General features: G+C 40.9%; 1 protein-coding gene across 6 annotated transcripts in view; it reads right to left on the bottom strand.

The window, feature by feature from the left end:
* Window positions 1–19,816, bottom strand: part of LOC134810458 (uncharacterized) — a 106,410-nt gene that overhangs the window by 58,705 nt on the left and 27,889 nt on the right. For 5 of the 6 annotated variants that reach the window (XM_063814563.1, XM_063814568.1, XM_063814562.1 and 2 more), the window contains 2 exons: window positions 9,994–10,182; window positions 6,644–6,806 (listed from right to left, as the gene is read on the bottom strand). The gene's annotated coding sequence lies outside the window, so the exon portion shown is untranslated. Of the gene's footprint in view, window positions 1–6,643; window positions 6,807–9,993; window positions 10,183–12,214; window positions 12,399–19,816 lie in introns of those variants that run through there. The other variant, XM_063814565.1, reaches the window with a different exon arrangement.

The raw sequence follows: 19,816 nt of genomic DNA, 5'->3' as shown, positions 1-19,816 counted from the left end.
GATACTCTGAAACAATGAAATAGAGCTTAAGTGGTTATACCAATGTTAGACAAAGTAAACTTAAGAACATGGACCATATTATCAAGAACACAGAGAGGTATCTCATCATAAAAAAGGGGTTAATTCTTCAAGAAAACCCAGCAATCCTAAATTTGTATATACTAATAACACTGCTTCAAAACACATAAAACAAAATTTGATAGAACTGAAAGGAGAAACAAATTCACAATGATATTTGGAGATTTCAATACTCCTCGCTTAGTAATTGACAGGTGATTTTTAAAAAGTCAGTAAAGACAGAAAACTTGAATGATGTCATCAACCAACTTGACCTACCTGACATTGATAGAACACTCGACCCAATAAAAACATAATACATATTCCATCTGACAAAATAATAATGGTAGTATAAACTTACATATAGGTAATGCCTATTATGCACTAGGTACTTTTACAATGCTATTTTGTATAATCCTCACAAGTCTATCAGGTAGTACACTTATGATATTTACAAATGAGGAAGCTGGGGCTTGAATATGTTAAGTAACTTGAATAATGTGGCAGTCACTTATAAAGACTGGAATTTGAACCCAGGTCTGTGCACTTAAATCCAAAGCCTGAGCTGTTGACTATGCTACAACTACCTCAGTAAGCCAAAGAGAGGACTGAAGACTCTTAGAATAACACCAATCCCTCTGACTTTAGAGGTCTGTACACCAGTCAAAGACAGGAAAACCCTACTCATTTCCTTTATTGCTTTGCTTATAACATGCTTCCCTCCCACACATACTTTTCCAAAGAGACACTTTTGCTTAAAAAAGAAAAAAAACTCCTTTTAAAATGTAAATGAAGATTAATTCTATTAGCTACTTACGATCATACAAGTTACTAAAATCAACACTTTGTTGTTTTTCTCTAAGCTTGCTAAAAATCAACCCCTACTAAGAGGCCAGAAGTTTGGATTAGAGAGGGGAAAGTGAGAGACAGTTCAGGTGTTTGGTACACAGGGAGGAGGTGAGTTATGTTTGAACAGCCAATAGGGATTCAGTGTGTAAGGTGAAAGAAGTGAAGAAGAAGGAAATAGGGAAAAGAACAACCTCACCCACATTACAGTTTATAGTTTTGCCTAGGGCTCAAATGGCAAGTGCTTGCTCTTCAACTTAAAGTCACCTTGCGTTTTTTTTTTTGTTTTTGTTTTTGTTTTAATCAGGGTCTCGCTCTGTCACCCAGGCTGGAGTACAGTGGCATGATCGCAGCTCACTGCAGCCTCAACCTCCCAGGCTCAAATGATCCTCCGACCTCAGCCTCCAGAATAGATGGGGCTACAGGCACTAGCCGGGCTAATTACTATTATTATTTTTAAGAGATGGGATCTCACTGTTACCCAGGCTGGTCTTGAACTCTTGGGATCAAGCAATCCTCCTGCCTCAGTCTCCAAAATGCTGGGATTACAAGCATGAGCCACTGGACCGGGCTGCACTTTATGTTTTTTTTTAATACAGAAACAAAGCTTGTATTTCAGGAATAGCAAGTAGACCATGATTATCAAGCCTTCCATTGCCCAATCTTTCTCTCTCTCTCTCTCTTTTTTTTTTTTTTTTTTTTTTTTTTTGGAGAAGGAGTCTCACACTCTGCAGCCCAGGCGGGAGTACACCGGCGCAATCTCGGCTCACTGCAACCAGGTTCAAGTGATACTCCTGCCTCAGCCTCCCAAGTAGCTGGGATTACAGGCATGGGCCACTATGCCTGGCCAATTTTTGTATTTTCAACAGAGACAAGGTTTTGCCATGTTGGCCAGGCTGGTCTCCAACTCCTGGCCTCAAGTTATCTGCCCGTCTTGGCCTCCCAAACTGTTGGGATTAGGGGCATGAGCCTCTGCACCTGGCCGTCTCCATGCTTCTTCCACAGCCTGCAGAACCATGAGCCAAATGAACCTCTTTCCTTTGTAAGTGACCCAGCCTCAGGTATTCTTCTGTAGCAATGCAAAGGGATTAAGCCATTGTTTTATGTACCTTACAGGATAGTTACCAAATTCAGGAAAATTTACATTGATAGAATACTTTTACTCAATTGAAAATCCATATTCCAATTTTCTCAATTGTTCACAACGAGCAGTTCACAATTTTCCCAGCCTTTGTTTCTCTCGGCATGACATTTCTGAAGAACACAGGCCAGGTATCTTGTTGAATGTCATTTAGATTGGGTGTCCTCATGACTGGATTCAGGTTGTTAAAAATTTTCGGCTTAGATATTTCATAAATGATGTTGTGTTCTCAAAGTGTCATGTCTGGAAGCACATAACATCTATCCTTGCCTCATACATCCCCATTTTATAGTTACCATTTCTCCGTTTATAATTAATGAATAATCTGGCTGGGCATGGTGGCTCACGCCTGTAATCCCAGCACTTTGAGGCTGCAGTGGTGGGATCACTTGAGGCCAGGAGTTCAAGACCAGCCTGGGCAACATAGCAAGACCCACCTCCCGTCTCCACAAAAAAAGGAAAAAAAATAAATAAATAAATACATAAATAATTCATAGGCAGTGAATTTGAGATCATGTTCATAACTTGTTTCCTAGGAAACTCGCTCCCCTCATCCCAGATTTAGCACCCAGATAAACTTTACCTGAATCAATTTTTACTACTAACATGACTATAACCTCTCTATTTTATTATTATTTTTTTTTTTTATTTTTGAGACGGAGTCTTGCTCGTTGCCCCAGCTGGAGTGCAATGGCATGATCTCGGCTCACCCCAACCTCTGCATCCCGGGTTCAAGCGAGTCTCCTGCCTCAGACTCCCAGTAGCTGGGATTGCAGGCATGTGCCACCACGCCCAGCTAATTTTGTATTTTTTTAGTAGAGACGGGTTTCTCCATGTTGGTCAGGCTGGTCTCGAACTCCCAACCTAAGGTGATACGCCTGCCTCGGCCTCCCAAAGTGCTAGGATTACAGGCATGAGCCCCTGTGCCGGCCGTATTTCTCTATTTTACTAGTTAAATTAACACATGGATTATGATTTTGTTCAATCAGTTATACTTCATTTATTGTCCTTATTTATTGATTTCTTCACTTTATTTTTTTTAAGACGGAGTCTCACTTTGTTGCCCAGGCTGGAGTGCAGTGGCACAATCTCAGCTCACTGCAACCTCCACCTCCCGGGTTCAAGCGATTCTCCTGACTCTGCCTCCCAAGTAGCTGGGATTACAGGCACGTACCTCCACACCTGACTAATTTGGTATTTTTAGTAGGGACGGGGTTGCGCCATGTTGGCCAGGCTGGCCTCGAACTCCCGACCTTAGGTGATCTGCCCACCTCGGCCTCCCAAAGTGCTGGGATGACAGTTGTGAGCCACTGTGCCCGGCCTTATTGTCCTTATTTATTTTGACACTCAAATTATCCCAGACTTGGCCAGTGGAAACCCCTCCAAGCTGGCTTCTAGATCTTCTGAAATGTCCCCGAAATATTGAAGGGGCCTTTTTTTCCCTGCCCCAGCCCCAGAATCAGTCATTTCTCTAAGAAGCCCTGGTTCACTTTAATGAATAAAGTGTTTAGAGTCTAAGGTCTGGGTGGTATTGGTATTTTAACTCTAAAAAAGAAAAGATATGCTTTGTAGGATTACTGTCTTCAGATCCATTTGTGAAAGAGGTACACAAGATTCTACTTGTGATGACAAGATTACAGGAGTTCTGAAAGAAAAGGGCACTTTGGAATGTATAAGCATGTATCTCAGCTTGGCCAACCACTATGACTTCCTCACTCACCCAGACTGTGGAGACTAAAACACTTTAACTGAGTCTTTACAGTCAAGATTTACTTTCTCTGAAGGCGTATCCAACTCTAAAAGAATGTGAAAATAGTCTTCAAATTCCATAGAAGTTTATTTGTATTTTGTCTGCTTCCAAGCTGCTATGTATGGCGTAAAAGCTTTCCTTTATGCTACTAATAGAAACAAGTAAAATACCAAGAGCAAGGGCATCATGGACTAAAGAAGATAAAGAATACAGAATCCAAAAAGTCTGTTTCTAGTCTAGATCCAATATATTAAAACTGCACTTAGGCTAACCTTATCCAAACACAATGGCCAAACAAGTAATCAGTGTGAAATGCAAAACTTACCTGGCTAAGTTATATTAAGTGATCTGTGAAACAAAGACATAATGGAATCTTCTTTTCTAACATAAATTTTTAAATACTTTAAGGTCTTTATCCCCAAAAAGCTTTCTACTGACAAAAAGCAACTAAAGAACAAAAAATAGAAAGTACAAATCTACCATTCGAAAAGATGGGGGGCGGGGGGAAACAAGAACAAAGGTAAAAACCGTTCTGCATACATATTTTTTAAATAAAAGTCACTTGGATTGTTTCTTTTTTTAATTAATTAATTTTTTTAGAGATGGTGTCTCACTCTGCTGCCCAGGCTGGAATACAATGGCACAATCACAGCTCACTGGAGCCACTAACTCCTAGGCTCATGTAACCCTTCTACCTTAGTCTTCCAAGTAGCTGGGATTACAGGTAGGTAGAAGCCACTGCACCCAGCTCCAGAATTGTTTCTTTTTAAAGTACAGACTCTGCACTAAATTGTAAATCTTCTTTCCATAGTATCATGCACACTGTACAGAGGCTTTTGGGACATAGGTTTTTAAAATCACCAAGGGGAGTCAGTGAATATAAATGACAATTACGTACTTAAGTAACAGAAACTTAATTATATATATATATTTATTTACTATTTATTATACACATTAAATAACCTGGGTTTCTGAAGTATACACATTGAATAAAGGAATATAATGGAAAAATATTGACCCAAGAGTTAGGAGACCTGAGTTCTCATACACAAACTCATTGTGCAACCTTGGGTAAATCAGTTAACATTTATGGACTGGCATATTGTCATCTGCAAAATGAGGCTATTAGAGCTGATAATTTTATAATTTTTTTACTATTTCATCTGTTATAAATACTTACCATTTCACTACGTATCATCAAGAAACAGACTTTAAGCTAAATAGAAATGAAGGATCTTAATAATAAATGGCCTTGAGCTCCCTGCAAGATTATTCTATCAGAAGAATAACTTGCATTTTAAAAAAGCTAACACTTACTGGAGATCTAACATGTGTGTCGGGCACTATGCTAAGCTCTTTACATATGTCAACTCATTGAATCCTCATCACATATCTCTGATAGGTATTACTGTCCCTCAGTGTGGACAAGACTTGGAGTTGTTAGTCCGCCCAGGGTCACAAAGGTGGTAAATGACAAAGCTAGGACTCAAACCAGGAGTGACTCCAAAGTCACCTTACTAACCACTTGGAAATTTCACCTCCTAATAAATAAATCATGAGCCGAATACATACTTATTTAATCTCTGGCAGGTGCTAATTTTTTTCCCCTTTTTAGTAGAGACAAAATAGCTACAACTGGCAGCCAACCAAGAAACAACCAAATTAATCATGTAATCATGCAGGTGTGCCCGGATAATTTTTGTATTTTTTGTAGACATGGGGTTTCACCATGTTGCCCAGGCTGGTCTCAAACTCCCAAGCTCAGGTGATCCATTCATCGTGGCCTCCCAAAGTGCTGAGATTATAGGCATGAGCCACCGCATCTGCTATCCATGTCTTAGGGAGAAGTGTGTTTTTGGTAAGCAATATTTCCTTTTATTTCCTTATAATAAAACAAAAGGAAACAGCAAAAGTCACAAAACCTAGAAGATTGGCAAGGGTCTTAAGGGGTAACACTGTCTTATTATTCATTCCCCTGCCTCCAGGGGAGAACTCATTACAATTACCCCAGGTTAGGAACTGGGGAGCAAGAGAGGGGGCTCCCAGAAAACAGGTCTTCTGACAGCATCAGTGTCGGTTCCCAGTCTCCCTCATTATTTCACATTGACTGCATAACTCTGAGTACCAACATAAATTTTCAGAGACCAAGGCCTAACGACAAAGATTCTTTCTTGCTTCATGTTGGGCCATTTCAACTGGCTTGTCTGCTCAATTGTAGAACACCTGTGACTTACGTGACAATCTTCTTGCTGGTTATATGGCACTTTAAGAAGCCGGGTGAATATGATCACCTACATACAAATCCATGCACTGGAAAATAGCTACTATGGCTCACTTTCATTCCCCCAAGAGCCCAACGTGGGCTTTTTCCTATATGCTCTCAATATACTTCCCCAAGACACAAGCTGTCTCTCAAATAAGCTCTCGGGCAAAAAATCTCTCTCTCAGATGACTTTCAAGCCTAGAAATCACCATTTCTGACAAGCTATGAACAGTGAGGGTATTATGCCACAGAACAAACCAAGATCCACAAATAAAGGCACAAAAAACAAAACATCCAAAGAGACAGTCACTTGGATAGGCATGAATTTCATAAACAAAACTACCTATTTCAATTCTCTTGACTCCTCCTACAGAGTAAACAAATTTCTCTAAAACACAATGTCTTTTGACCAAAGAGAGTATGGGTTTCATATATTGTCTGACCCTCAAACCCAATTTCAGTCTCAAATCTGAGCTGATGTTCTCAAAAAGTTGACAGAAATTACAAAGCTGAGCCTATAAGCATTTTGGATCTACTCTGTGTCTCACTCAGGCAGAGAAGAAAAAAAAGAGTATCAGAACATTACCCTTCTTTGATCCGACCCTGGAAGACACACTGAAGATTTCTTCACTGTAGTAACCTTGTGGGTCTTCTCGTTGGTTTTCTTTTCTTCAAACTTGGAGAATGTGAGGGATTGGGCCCCTTGGCTGCTCTGACTGCTGGCAAAGGCCTCTTCCTCCCGCTGGAGTCTGCAATTCAAGAGAGGATTAGAATGATCTAGATATTCTCCAAGATTTCTCTGTATCTGAAGGTTATTACTCCATTTATTCAGGAGGATCTAAAGATTTTAGAACTAGAGACTGAATATGCAAAATCAGTCTGAGGTCTCACATAGCTACAGGATGGACTGCTCTTCATGCACTACAGATTTCAAATGGGATCTTCTCATGCTCATTCAGCAACTGCTCTAGGATTACATGAAAGAAACCAAGTCTAGTCCTTTTCCCCAACAAGCTCAGTGAAATAAAGAAAGTCTAGTCCTTTTCCCTAACAAGCTCAAGGTTGGAACAAACAAAAAGGTAAGTAAACAACTGCTATATAATGGGACAGCTGCTACATCAGAGAGTAAAAATTGAGTGCTGTGAGAACACAGAAAAGAACAACGCAATCTGCTGGAGGAGTCTGATGAGGCTTTACAACGGTGCTGTTTGGGGTGAGTCTTAAAGGACAAACAGGATCCTTTTTTTGTTTCTGTTTTTTTTTTTTTTTGAGACAGTGTGTCACTCCATCACCCAGCCTGGAGTGTAATGGCACGATCTCAGCTCACTACAACCTCTGCCTCCCAAGTTCAAGCAATTCTCATCCCTCAGCCTCCCAAGTTATTGGGACTACAGGCACACACCACCATGCCTGACTGATAAGGATGATTAGGATTCTAAGTGAAAGGACATTCCAGGAAGAAGGAACTACGAATGTGCAAGCCTGTGGTTTGCTTCACAACAAGCTGAATGTAGCCAGAGCACTGGCGTGTGATGAACTGTGATGCTGGCTACACAGGAAGGCACCAGAGGGTAGGGAATCTTGATTGCTAAGCCCATTGCTAAGCCTATTCTGGATTTCATCATGCGGTGGGGAAGCAAGAAAGACTGTAAATCCAAGAAGTTATTGTTGTCAGATCTGTGCTTTAGAAAGATCATGCAGGTAGCTGTAAGAACAACTTGAAGGATAGAGAAACCAGAGACATGGACAGGAATTAAGAGTATATTATAAAGGTTTAAGTAAAAGAAAATAAATACCTGGAAAAGAGGAGTAGAAAAGGTAAAATTCAAAAGACTTTTCTAAGTTGGAACAAACAGAACTTGGTCAAATTGTAGGTGCCAAGGGAGGTTAAAGAGAAATCAAGAGTGAAACCAAGGTTTTTTAGCTAACTTGGTAAAGAATGATGCCATTAACTGACTCACGAGAAGGGTTAGGAGGAAAATGTTCAGAATGGGGAGAATAATAAATAAAAGCAATAAATTTGGCTTCGGATTAGCTGCATGTGAACCATCTGTAATAAATAACAAACACAGGCCGGGTGCGGGGGCTCACGCCCGTAATCCCAGCACGCTGGGAGGCCAAGGCGGCCGAATCACTTGAGCTCAGGAGTTTGAGACCAGCCTAGGCAACATGGTGAAACCCTGTCTCTACATAAAATACAAAAATTAGCTGGGCATGATGGCATGCTCCTGTAGTCCTAGCTACTTGGGAGGCTGAAGCAAGAGGATCACTTGAGCCAAGGAAGCAGAGGATGCAGTGAGTTGAGACTGCACCACTATACTCCAGCTGGGGTGACAGAGCAAGACCCTGTCTCAAAACAAAACAAAACAAAAAACTCAAGCACTATCTATAAGACAGTGGTTCTCCAAGTGTGATTCCCCAGACAGCAGCAGCAGCATCACCAGGCAACTTGTTAGAAATGCAGATTCTCTAGTCTTACTCCCAAATTACTAAAATCAGAGACTCTAAGAGTAAGGTCCAGCAATCACTGCTTTTACAAGCTTTCCAAGAGATTTAGCAGGGTCACAATTAAAAGCAGTAAGAAATAGAAACAAAAATCACAGGTGGAGGTGCTAAGTCTGAGGATGGAATCAGGACACCTCTTTCTCTGGGACAGACAAGAAGTTAATATAAAGGTATTAGTACATTTTTATGTGGCAAGGGGAGGAAGCTGAGGCAGTTGGTGCCTAGTGCCCTCTACTCTGTTTTTGAAACAGGATCTGCTACTGACAGCATCAGGCATGCAGTGGAAACCCTGAGGAGATCATTCATGTTCTGGGCTAAAATTTTCTCTTTGATTGACCACAGTCACTGAAAGCAGTGTGTAATTTCTAATTCTCTGAGTTCACCACAGATGCCAGCAAAATAGTCACTCAACAAATATTGGCTGACTGGATGAAAAAAACAAAAAAACTAGCAAGAAGAGTTGGCAGAATTCCATTTGACTTTCTTCTGTTGAAGCAGTTTTAGAATTTCCAAAATGCTCTGGCAAAGAATTAACATTATTCATGGCATTTTATTAGTTCCTATGCTCACTAGCCATCCCATCATTTAATTTTTTTTTTTTTTTTGAGACAGAGTCTCACCCTGTCACCCAGGCTGGAGTGCAGTGGCACGATCTCGGCTCACTGCAACCTCCGACACCTGGGTTCAAGCAATTCTCCTGCCTCAGTCTCCTGAGTAGCTGAGATAACAAGTGCGCACCACCACGCCTGGCTAACTTTTTAAATATTTTTAGTAGAGATGGGGTTTCACCATGTTGGTCAGGCTGGTCTCAAACTCCTGACTTCAGGTGATCCTCCCAAAGTGCTAGGATTACAGGCATGAGCCACTGCGCCTGGCTCATTATTTAATTTTTAACATCACTGTATTTCCAGATAATATAAACTGCCTTTGACTAACCTAATTTTTAAGGAAAAGTTAAATTTCTATAATGCAAGGACTATGTATACAAGTCAACAGATTTCTACTACTGTGTTTTATCACTGAGCTACATGCCACGCTGAATATATTAAAAGAACAAGGGAAATAATGCTTGATGAGTGCCATTTGCAAGCCCTGCACTGGGTACATCATATTTATTAGCTCATTTAATCTTCACCGGGAAATATGCCTATCTCCACTCTTCCATTCCAAGGAGCTTATTGTCTAAATTTGAGAACTAACACAACCCAAAGAATATAATCAGAAGTTAAGATATACACAAAATGAAGAAACTATTGAAAGCTGTTCATTAAAGGTTGACTGAGAAGAAGAGGAGAAAACATCCTTTTCCTTAATTTTAAACTGACTTGCTGATAGGTCAAAGCAGAAATTTAAAAAAATGTATCTGGACGGTGACAGAAGTATGTATCCAGTCACATCACTGTTCAACTACCCCTAGTTAAGTCCTTTTACCGCTCCGCCAGCTCCCAGTCCTCCTGAATCTCCTTCTGCCTGGCTTTGTGGTACTCTTCCCTCCAGCACTTGGAGCAGAAACCCTGCCAGGCAGGGTTGCCGTAGTAACCACATCCTTTCTTGCACAGGAGGTCTGACTGATGCACATGAATTCCTCAGTGTTCAGACTTAAGGCTCATCTTCTTCCTGCTAACCAATGAACAAACAAGAAAGTGCTGTTGAAAAGGAATTATCATTCTACTAACTAAAATCTTACCAATTATGAACAAAAAGTGAGTGATTCCATTATCTTCAAGCTGTAAGAGAGGGAAGAAGGGAATGAAGGAGGGAGGGAATGACGGAGGGAAAGAGAGGAGGAAGGAAGAAGGAAAAAGGAAAAGTTAACTATGGTAAATTCCTGAAACAGTCATATTAAAGACTTATTCCCTGCCGAAAATACACAGAACCCATTAAGAAAGGGCTAACATTGGATTAAATACCTAAATGTAAAGGCTGGAAACTAGAAAACTTAGGGGAAAAGCTTCCCGACACTGGATTTTGCAATGACTTCTAGGACATGACACCAAAAGCACAGGCAACAAAAGCGAAATCAGACAAATACATTAATTACATCAAGATTTAAAACGTCTGCACAACACAGGAACCAACTGACAGAGTAAAAAGGAACAACACACAGAATGAGAGAACATATCTGCAAACCACATATCTAATAAAGGGTTAATATCCAGAATATAAAGGAACTCCTACAAGTCAATAACAAAAAAATAATAATAATAATCCGGTTAACAAATGGGAAAGGACTTCAATAGACAATTCTCCAAAGATATACCAACAGCCAACAAACATGTGAAAAAATGCTCAACATCACTAATCATCACAGAAATGCAAATCAAAACCACAATGAGATATCACTTCATACCCATTAGGATGGCTACTGTAAATAAAAACAAACAAACCCAGTATGGGCACAGTGGCTCGTGCCACTTTGGGAGGCCAAGGTGGGAGGATCACTTGAGGTTAGGAGTTCAGGACCAGCCTGGGAAACACAGCAAGACCCCATCTCTACAAAAAAATACAAAAACTAGCAAGGTGTGATGGTGTATGCCTGTAGTCCCAGCTACTCGGGAGGCTAAGACAGGAGGATCGCCTCTCTAGGAGGTGCAGGCTGCAGTGAGCTATGATCACACCACTGCACTCCAGCCTGGGTGACAGAGCAAGGCCTTGTCCAGAAAGAAGAGAAGAGAAAAAAATTGAAATAATACCATAATTTCCAAAGTCAATTTTCTTTTCTACTGTATAATATTTAAACTCATTTGTTCATAGTCTCACAGCTGCATGGTAAATCGCTACGCAACAATTTCCTTTCAAACTGAAACCACATGGTCCTCATTCTTCTCCACAATAACAAACTGCCAAACAAGCACAGTAAAAAAGCAGCACTCTACAGCATTCATTCAAGAGACTCACATGTGCAGATAAAATTAGGCCCTATATCTTGGAGATCTCATTAATTTAACTCAAACATTTACTAAGTGCCAACTGTGTGCAGAGAACTGAGCTAGATGGCACTGGTGATGCAACTGATAGAACACGTCCTTGCCCTCATGAAGCTCATAACCAAAAGTACACGCAGACTGAAAAACACGGAAAAAGAGAAAGTGTTAGAAAACTGTTGGGGAGTAACGCACATACAAATTCTGACCTAGGGAGTACAGAGGGACCACTTGGGGATGCTGGTGATAGACCTTAAAGAGCCTTGTGTTGAAAGTGTCTTGGAAAGATGACAGAAAGAGGAAGGATATTCTGGACAGGAAGAATGCCTTTCACAAAAAGCTCAGAAGCAGGAAGGCAAATGTAAAATATGAATGATGTAGTATAGACAGAAGGTAAACTAAAGAAGTTAGGTGGGAAGTCAAATCATGATGGATTTTTAAAACTCGAAGCTACCGAGTCCAGATGGAAAGTCACCAGCTATCAAACCTGACAGTACGCAATGTGCACTACTTTTGAGGATTCTGAAAAGCAAAATGGAGTAGTGGGGAAGACCAGAATTGAAAGTATCACCCAGCCATCTAACAGATTACCACTTTCTCCCATTCAATACCACCAGCCAACCTGGAAATGGGCCCCACAGCACAGAGAAAGCTCCTCTAGTTCGGGCTCCAGGCATGTGAAAAGAAACTCTTAACAGCCAGAGAGAATATGGGGATCCCCCACTTACCATCTCCCCCTTCTCTTGAGCCACAGTGCCCAGCAATCGTGTGCTTTGTCTGCAGCTATGGCTGAAATGAGAGTGCAGGAGCCAAACTCTGAGTCAGAAGAACTATGGATTTTTCCCAATCTCTAAAATGTGCAGGCAGTGGTGGAAGGACATGGCAGAGTGGAGTAACTAAATCCACAGTTTTCTGGACAAAAGAAAGAAAATATGAGCCCTTTGGGAACAAAAAGTGTGGGAAAAATTGCTGAGGAGAACTCAAGAAAGCAATTTCTAGGCTTACCCCTAGGCTGCATATGCATGGATCTGATGCTATTCAGTACCAAAGGTTTCCAAATTGGAACTAACGGAGAGACCACTATGCAGGTCTCATCAGATCAGCACATACACAAAACAGATGGAAACAGCACTACAAAACTCTCAACAATGGACTCACATTAAAGCCACAGCCCACAGAACCTGTATACCAAACTTGGCAACACAACAAAACACTTTTGCTCTGGGAATAACTGTTTAGAAAATGAAAAGACGGCCGGGCGCGGTGGCTCACGCCTGTAATCCCAGCACTTTGGGAGGCTGAGGCGGGTGGATCAAGAGGTCAGGAGATCAAGACCATCCTGGCTAACACGGTGAAACCCCGTCTCTACTAAAAATACAAAAAATTAGCCGGGCATTGTGGTGGGCGCCTGTAGTCCCAGCTACTCGAGAGGCTGAGGCAGGAGAATGGCATAAACCCAGGAGGCAGAGCTTGCAGTGAGCCGAGATAAGTTGCACTCCAGCCTGGATGACAGAGCGAGACTCTGCCTCAAAAAAAAAAAAAAAAAAAAAGAAAAGACAAGCTACAGAATGAGAGAAAATAATGGCAAATCACCTATTTGGCAAAGAACTTACATACCCAGAATGTATAAAGAACTCTCAAAACTCAGCTGTCAGAAAACAAACAACCCAATTTAAAAATGAGCAAAAAATCTCAACAGACACTTTACCAAAGAAGTTATACACACCGGTGTCCCACATTTCCATGAGAGTCCTTTGCTACATACTGTCCAGTCAAAGATGTTTGTATATTGAACATCCTTACAAGAGAAAGATGATAGCTCCTTCCACAGCAGAAGACAATTTGTTAACTGTCCAGTACAGTAAATATAACGTCTCCCTTCATATCAAAGGTTTGAAACATTTGTTTGCCACCCCTTATGAGAGCTGAGTTCCCTGAGCTTGGATTTCCTACTTGTGTCATTGCCCACAGGGAACTTACAGGGCAAAGGTAGTCCACGTGGACATGAGGCTGGTTCTGCTGATGTCCTGTGACCTGTGTCCTCCCCTTTTGCCTCCAACCCAGGAGTTTCATGTCTTGGGCCAATATCCATGAAACCATGGAGACTAACTTGCTATGTTTAAGTAGGGAGAACTCAAAATTCAGGTCCCTTGCAGTTACTTACATGGTGGCAAATAAGCATATGAATAGTTGTTCAACATTGTTCAATCATTAAAGAAATGCAAATTAAAACCACCATGAAATATCACTCAAATCTATTAGACTGGCTAAAATAGAAAATACTGACACAGACTGGGAAACATGGCAAAACCCTGTTTCTACCAAAAAAAATACAAAAAAAATTAGGGAGGGATGGTGGTGCATGGTTGTGGTCCCAGCTACTCAGTAGGCTGACGTGGGAGCATCACTTGAGCCTGGGAGGTGGAAGCTGCAGCAAGCCAAGATCATACCACTGCCCTCCAGTATGGGTGACAGAGTGAGACCCCACCTCAGAAAAAAAATAAATACTGACAATACTAAGTGGTAGCAGGGATGCAGAGCAACTAAAACCCTCATACCTTCCTAGTGGAATGCAAAATAGTACAGATACTAGAGAAAACAGGTTTCATAAAAATGTATACATACGATGACCATCCAACCATGCAATCCCTCTCCTGGGTATTTCCTCTAGAGAAATAAAAACTGCTATTTACTCAAAATTCTGTACATAAATAGTTATAGTAGCAATATTTGTGATGACAAAAAAATGACAACTAAAATATCCTTCAATGGGTGAATGAATAAACAAACTATGGTGCATCCATACAACAGAATGCTACTCAGGAAAACAAGAACAACAGGTATCAGTACACCCAACAACTTCGATGAATCTCACAGGCTTTATGCTGATAGATGCCAGCATCTTAGTTCCTTCTGGCTGCAGTAACAAAATACCATAAACTGGGTAGGTGATAAAAAACAGAAATTTATTTCTCACAGTTCAGGAAGCTGGCAAGTTCAAGATCAAGAAGTCAACAGATGTTGGTGTCTGGTGGTTCATTGAAAGTACCTTCTCCATGTCCTCACATGGCTAGGCTCTCTGCGGTCTCTTATAAGTGCACTAATCCCAATCATGAGGGCTCCACTTTTATGAACTAATCACCTCCCATAGGCTCCACCTCCTAGTAGCATCAACTTGTGGATTAGAATTTCAACATATGAATTTGGAGGACACACAAAGATTCAGACCATAGCAGCCAATCTTAAAAGTTTACATACTGTACGATTCCATTTAGGAACTAGGGGTAGGAAAGGATGTGACTATAAAGGATTAGCACAAGAAAGTTTTTTGGGGTGATGAAACTGTTCTGTATTCTGATTCTGGAAGTGTTTACATAAATCTAATAAAATTTAAAAATTCGCAGAACATTATGCTCCTCCCAAATCAATTTTACTCTATGATTAAAAAAAAAAAAAAAAACCACAGCTGGCACGGTGGCTCACACCTATAATCCCAGCACTTTGGGAGGCCGAGGCAGGTGGATCACCTGAGGGCAGGAGTTTGAGACCAGCCTGGCCAACATGGCAAAACCCCATCTCTACTAAACATACAAAAATTAGCTGGGCATGGTGGCAGACGTCTGTAATCCCAGCTACTCGGGAGGCTGAGATACGAGAATCGCATGAACCTGGGAGATGGAGGTTGCAGTGAGCCAAGATCACGCCACTGCACTCCAGCCTGGGCAACAGAGGGAGACGCAGTCTCAAAAAAAACAAAAACAAACAAACAAACAAAAAACTTGAGAGGCAATTTCTAGGTTGGATTAGGGAGAAGTACAGAACAGGAGACAACGGATACTGACCAAGAGACAACTACAATTAGAGGACTTGAGGTAACACACGGGTAGCCAGGTGTGGTGGCACTTGCCTGTAATCCCAGGTACTCAGGAGGCTGAGGCACGAGAATCGCTTGGACCTGGGAGGCAGAGGCAGAGGCAGAGGCTGCAGTAAGCCGAGATAGCACCACTGCACTCCAGCCTGGGCAACAAAGTGAAACCCTGTCTCAAAAATAAATAAATAAGTAAGAGGTAACACACTGGGAAGGGAAAGACGACGGGTGGTGGTAATCTACCTTAGAGGACAGATCTGTAAGAGTTATTTAATGAGACTTGGCAGGGAGAGGGAAATCTAATTAGAAAGAACTCTCAAGTTTACTGTTTACTTCCTCTACAAGGTTAAAGCTTCCCAAGGTCAGGATTTAGATCTAAGACACCAGCCATTTATAAATAGTAGATGAGGCTTAGGTAGAAAGAAAGAAAATAAGAAATAGAAAAAAAAAAAAAGAAAGAAAAATAGTCCTAAAATGTTAAGCTGCAGAAACTGTAAAGACCATCTACTACGTCCTATTGTAAGAGATGAAGATACTAATATTAAGAAATCATAACTTATTCCATCAAAAAGATATTAAGTGGCAGAGACATCACTAAGCTTCTTTTTTTTTTTGGAACACAGGGTGTGTCATTCAAGCTGGAGTGCAGTGGCGTGATCACAGCTCACTGCAGCCTTCACTTCCTGAGCTCAAGCAATACTCCCACCACTCAGCCACCACGCCTGGCTAATTGTTGTATTTTTTTGTAGAGGCGGTGTTTTGCCATGTTATCCAGGCTGGTCTTGAACTCCTAGGCTCAAGTAAGCCTACACTTAGTATACCAAGTCCTGGGTTTCAAATTATTTTGAAAGTCTGAGCTAATCTTCTCGCCATTATCATCCTGATGACCCTTTTCTTCCCTTCCAAGAGAAATGGGCAAAAGGAAATACCTATTTTTTCCACAGATCAATTAAGTTTTTTAAAATTTTGTACTGTAAGTATGACAGTACTAGTTGATGTTACTAAAATGAACATAGTTTGGGGAGTCTGCCTAGCACATGTGCAAATACGTCCTGTGTATCAGGAAACCGTCCTCTGAATCCACAAAGATAAGCTAGCAGAAGCTATGTTTGTATAAGGTGAATGGTCCCCCAATTCAGGGTCACAGCTGATTGCCCCAAACTGTGTTAGAGTCTTTTGCTTGAGTTTTGGAAATGGGACTAAGTCGGGGCTGTTCTCTTAAATGATGGAGCTGTGTGACATGACCATCTTCCATCAATTGGTCCAAGTATCAGGACAGTCTACAGAGTGAAATAGACATACGCCAAGAAGCAGAGAAAAGTAGAAGGTCCTGTACGTCCCAAGTGATTTCAATCTCCCAGTTCCAATCGCTGGCTAAGGTTTAGCTGCACGCCCACCCTCAGATTCTGAGTCATACCCCCTGGTCCCCTAACTGCTTTTTTCTTTTTTTATCAAGCTAGTTCCAGTACAGCCTATTATCTATGCCAAAAGACTTGTACAGATGCTCTTTAAGAGCTAGAAAAAAAATAAAGGAGTACTCTGTGGATTACTTGGCACACATTAAAAGCTCAGTATGTATTAGACAGAAACAACAGCAATAGCTCTGAGTCTAAGAAGACTGATTTGGTGTAGACCATGAAATCACAGAGATCAGTCAAATCTGCACTCAAACCCCAGCTCTGCCACATACTAGAAATGTGACTTTAGGCAACTATGTAATATTTCTGAAACTCCCTTTCCTATCTCCCTCTCCAGCCTCTCTGCTCCTATCATTCTCTATCTTTTCACCAAACTAAGCCTCATAGGACCTGTGCACCCATGACCTTCACTCTCTGGTGCTACAACTGAGATTATGTCACCTTACACTGCAAAAAAGACTTGGCAGATATAATTAAGTTGACTAATAATGGAAATAAGGATTATTTAGGATAATTAATTTAGGATAATCTATTATCCTAGATTATCTAGATGGGCCCAAGAAAAGCACATGAACCCTAAAATGCAGAAGAGAACAAGGACCCAAAATGGCCAAAACAGTCTTCAAAAGAATGTAAGAAAACTTACATTTCCTGATTTCAAGTTACTACAAGGCCATAGCAATTACTACAGTGTGGTACTGGCACAAGGACAGTCATAGAAATCAACAGAATAGAACTGAGTTCCAGAAATAAACCCACACATCTTCGGTCAACTGATTTTCCACAAAAGTACCAAGACCATTCAATGGAGAAAAAAGAGTCTTTTCAACAAATAGTGCTGGGAAAATTGGATAGCCACGTGCAAAAGAATAATGTTAGATTTTAGATGCTTACTTCATACCACGTATAAAAATTAACTCAGAATCAACCAAAGACCTAAATGTAAAAGCTAAAACTAAAGCTCCCAGAAAAAAATATAGAGGTAAAATTTTCATACTGAATTTGACAAAGGGTTTTGTTGACTGGAGTTGACAAAGCAGGAGCAACAAAAGACAGATAAATTGTACTCTCACAAAATTTTAATCTTTGTGCTTCAGAGGACCTTATCAAGTGAAAATAGAACCTACAGAATGAAAGAAAATATTTGCAAGTCATTTATGTAATAAGGAACTCGTAACCAGAATATATAAAAAATTCTTATAACTCAATAATAAAAAGTAAGTAACAATTGTTTCAGCAGGTAAAAGATCTGAATGGACATTTCTCCAGAAAGATAGGAAAACAGTCATGAGTATGTGAAAAGATGTTCCACATCATCAGTCATCAAGGAAATGCAAAATGAAACTACAATGAGATGCCACTTCACATCCAGTAGGATGACTAGAACCAAAAAGTCAGAAATAACAAGTGTTGGCAAGGATGTGGGGAAACTGGAACCCTCATACATTGCTTGTAGAAATGTAAAATGGTACAGCCATTGTGGAGAAGTCTGGCAGTTTCTCAAATGATTAAACAATATTACCATAGAAACCAGCAATTTCACTCCCAGACTAAGAGAAATAAAAACCTGTCCACAGAGAAACATGTACATGAATGTTTATATCAGCATTATCCGTAATAGTCCAAGAGCAGAAACAACCCAAATGTACATCAGATGATGAATTAATATACAAAATGTCATATATCCATAAAATGGAATATTACTTGGTCATAAAAAGGAATGAAGTACTGATATATGCTACAACATGGCGAACCCTGAAAACATGCTAAGTGAGAGATGCCAGTTATAAAAGACCACACATTATATGATTCTATTCATCTGAACATCCATACCAGGGAAATCTAGAGACAGAAAATAGAGTGGTGGTCACTGAGCACTAAGAGGGGAGAGGATGGGAATAAAGGGGATAGAGAAAGGGCATGGGTTTCTTTTTGAGATAATGAAAATGTTCTAAAGTTGACTGCGGTAATGGTTGTCACTTAATTGTGCACTTTAAACAGAGAATTGTATGGTATGTGAATTATACCTCAATAAAGCTCTCTTTTTAAAAAATAGAAGAGACAGAATGTGAAGTTAGAGAGAGTCAAAGCACTACTGATGGTTTTGAAACTGGAGACTAAAAGCCAAGAAATTTGAGTGGCTTCTAGAAGCTGAGAATGACTTCTGGCTGACAGCCAGCAAAGAAATGAGGACCTCAGACCTTCACTACATGAAAATGAATTCTGCCGACATGAGTGTGTGTGGAAGGAGACTCTCCCTATCACCTCCAAATAAAAACTCAGGCTGGCCAGTGCTTAATTCTGACCTCCTGAGGTCCTCAGCAGAATACCCAGCGGAGCCTGCTTGGACCTCAAATCTACAGAACTTTGAGATAATAAACGAGTGCTATGGACTAGGGGCAATGGCTCACGCCTGTATTCCCAGTACTTAGGAAGGCTGAAGTAGGACGACTGATTGAGGCTAGGAATTTGAGGTTGCAGCGAGCTATGACTGCACCACTGAACTCCAGCATGGGCAACAGAGACCTTGTCTTTTAAAAAAATAAAAAATAAATGAACGTTGTTTTAAACTGCTATCCTTTCCACTTCCCCCTTTGTTGGGAGAGCCTTTGCACATGCTGTTCCAATGTGAGGAATGCCATGCTCCTTGCTGTCCAGGTGGTGGTTTCTTTCTCATTGTTTAGATCTAAGCTTTCACGGCAGACTGTGAGAGGCCTTCCCTAGCCTATGTGAAATATTACCTACCCCAACCTACCCAACCTTCTCCTGTCCTGGGCCAAATGCCGCTTCTCCATGTCCTATTTCTTATTATTCTTTGGGAGGGGCAGAGGCAGGGTCTCACAAGGTAGCCCAGGCTGGTCTTTAACTTCTTTAACTTCTCACAGATGTGAGCCACCATGCCTGGCCTTCGTGTGCTATTTCTTTCTCTTTTCCTTTTTTTTTTTTTTTGAAACAGGGTCTCACTCTGTCACCTAGGCTGGAGTGCAGTGGTGCAATCATGGGCTCACTGCACGCGACCTACCCAGGCTCAAGCGATCCTCTAG

This window comes from Pan troglodytes, chromosome 6, assembly GCF_028858775.2.
Source record: "Pan troglodytes isolate AG18354 chromosome 6, NHGRI_mPanTro3-v2.0_pri, whole genome shotgun sequence".
NCBI classification, from domain to species: Eukaryota; Metazoa; Chordata; class Mammalia; order Primates; family Hominidae; genus Pan; species Pan troglodytes.
The sequence above is the reverse complement of the archived record's forward strand: the minus strand, read 5'-3'. Positions and strand labels throughout refer to the sequence as shown.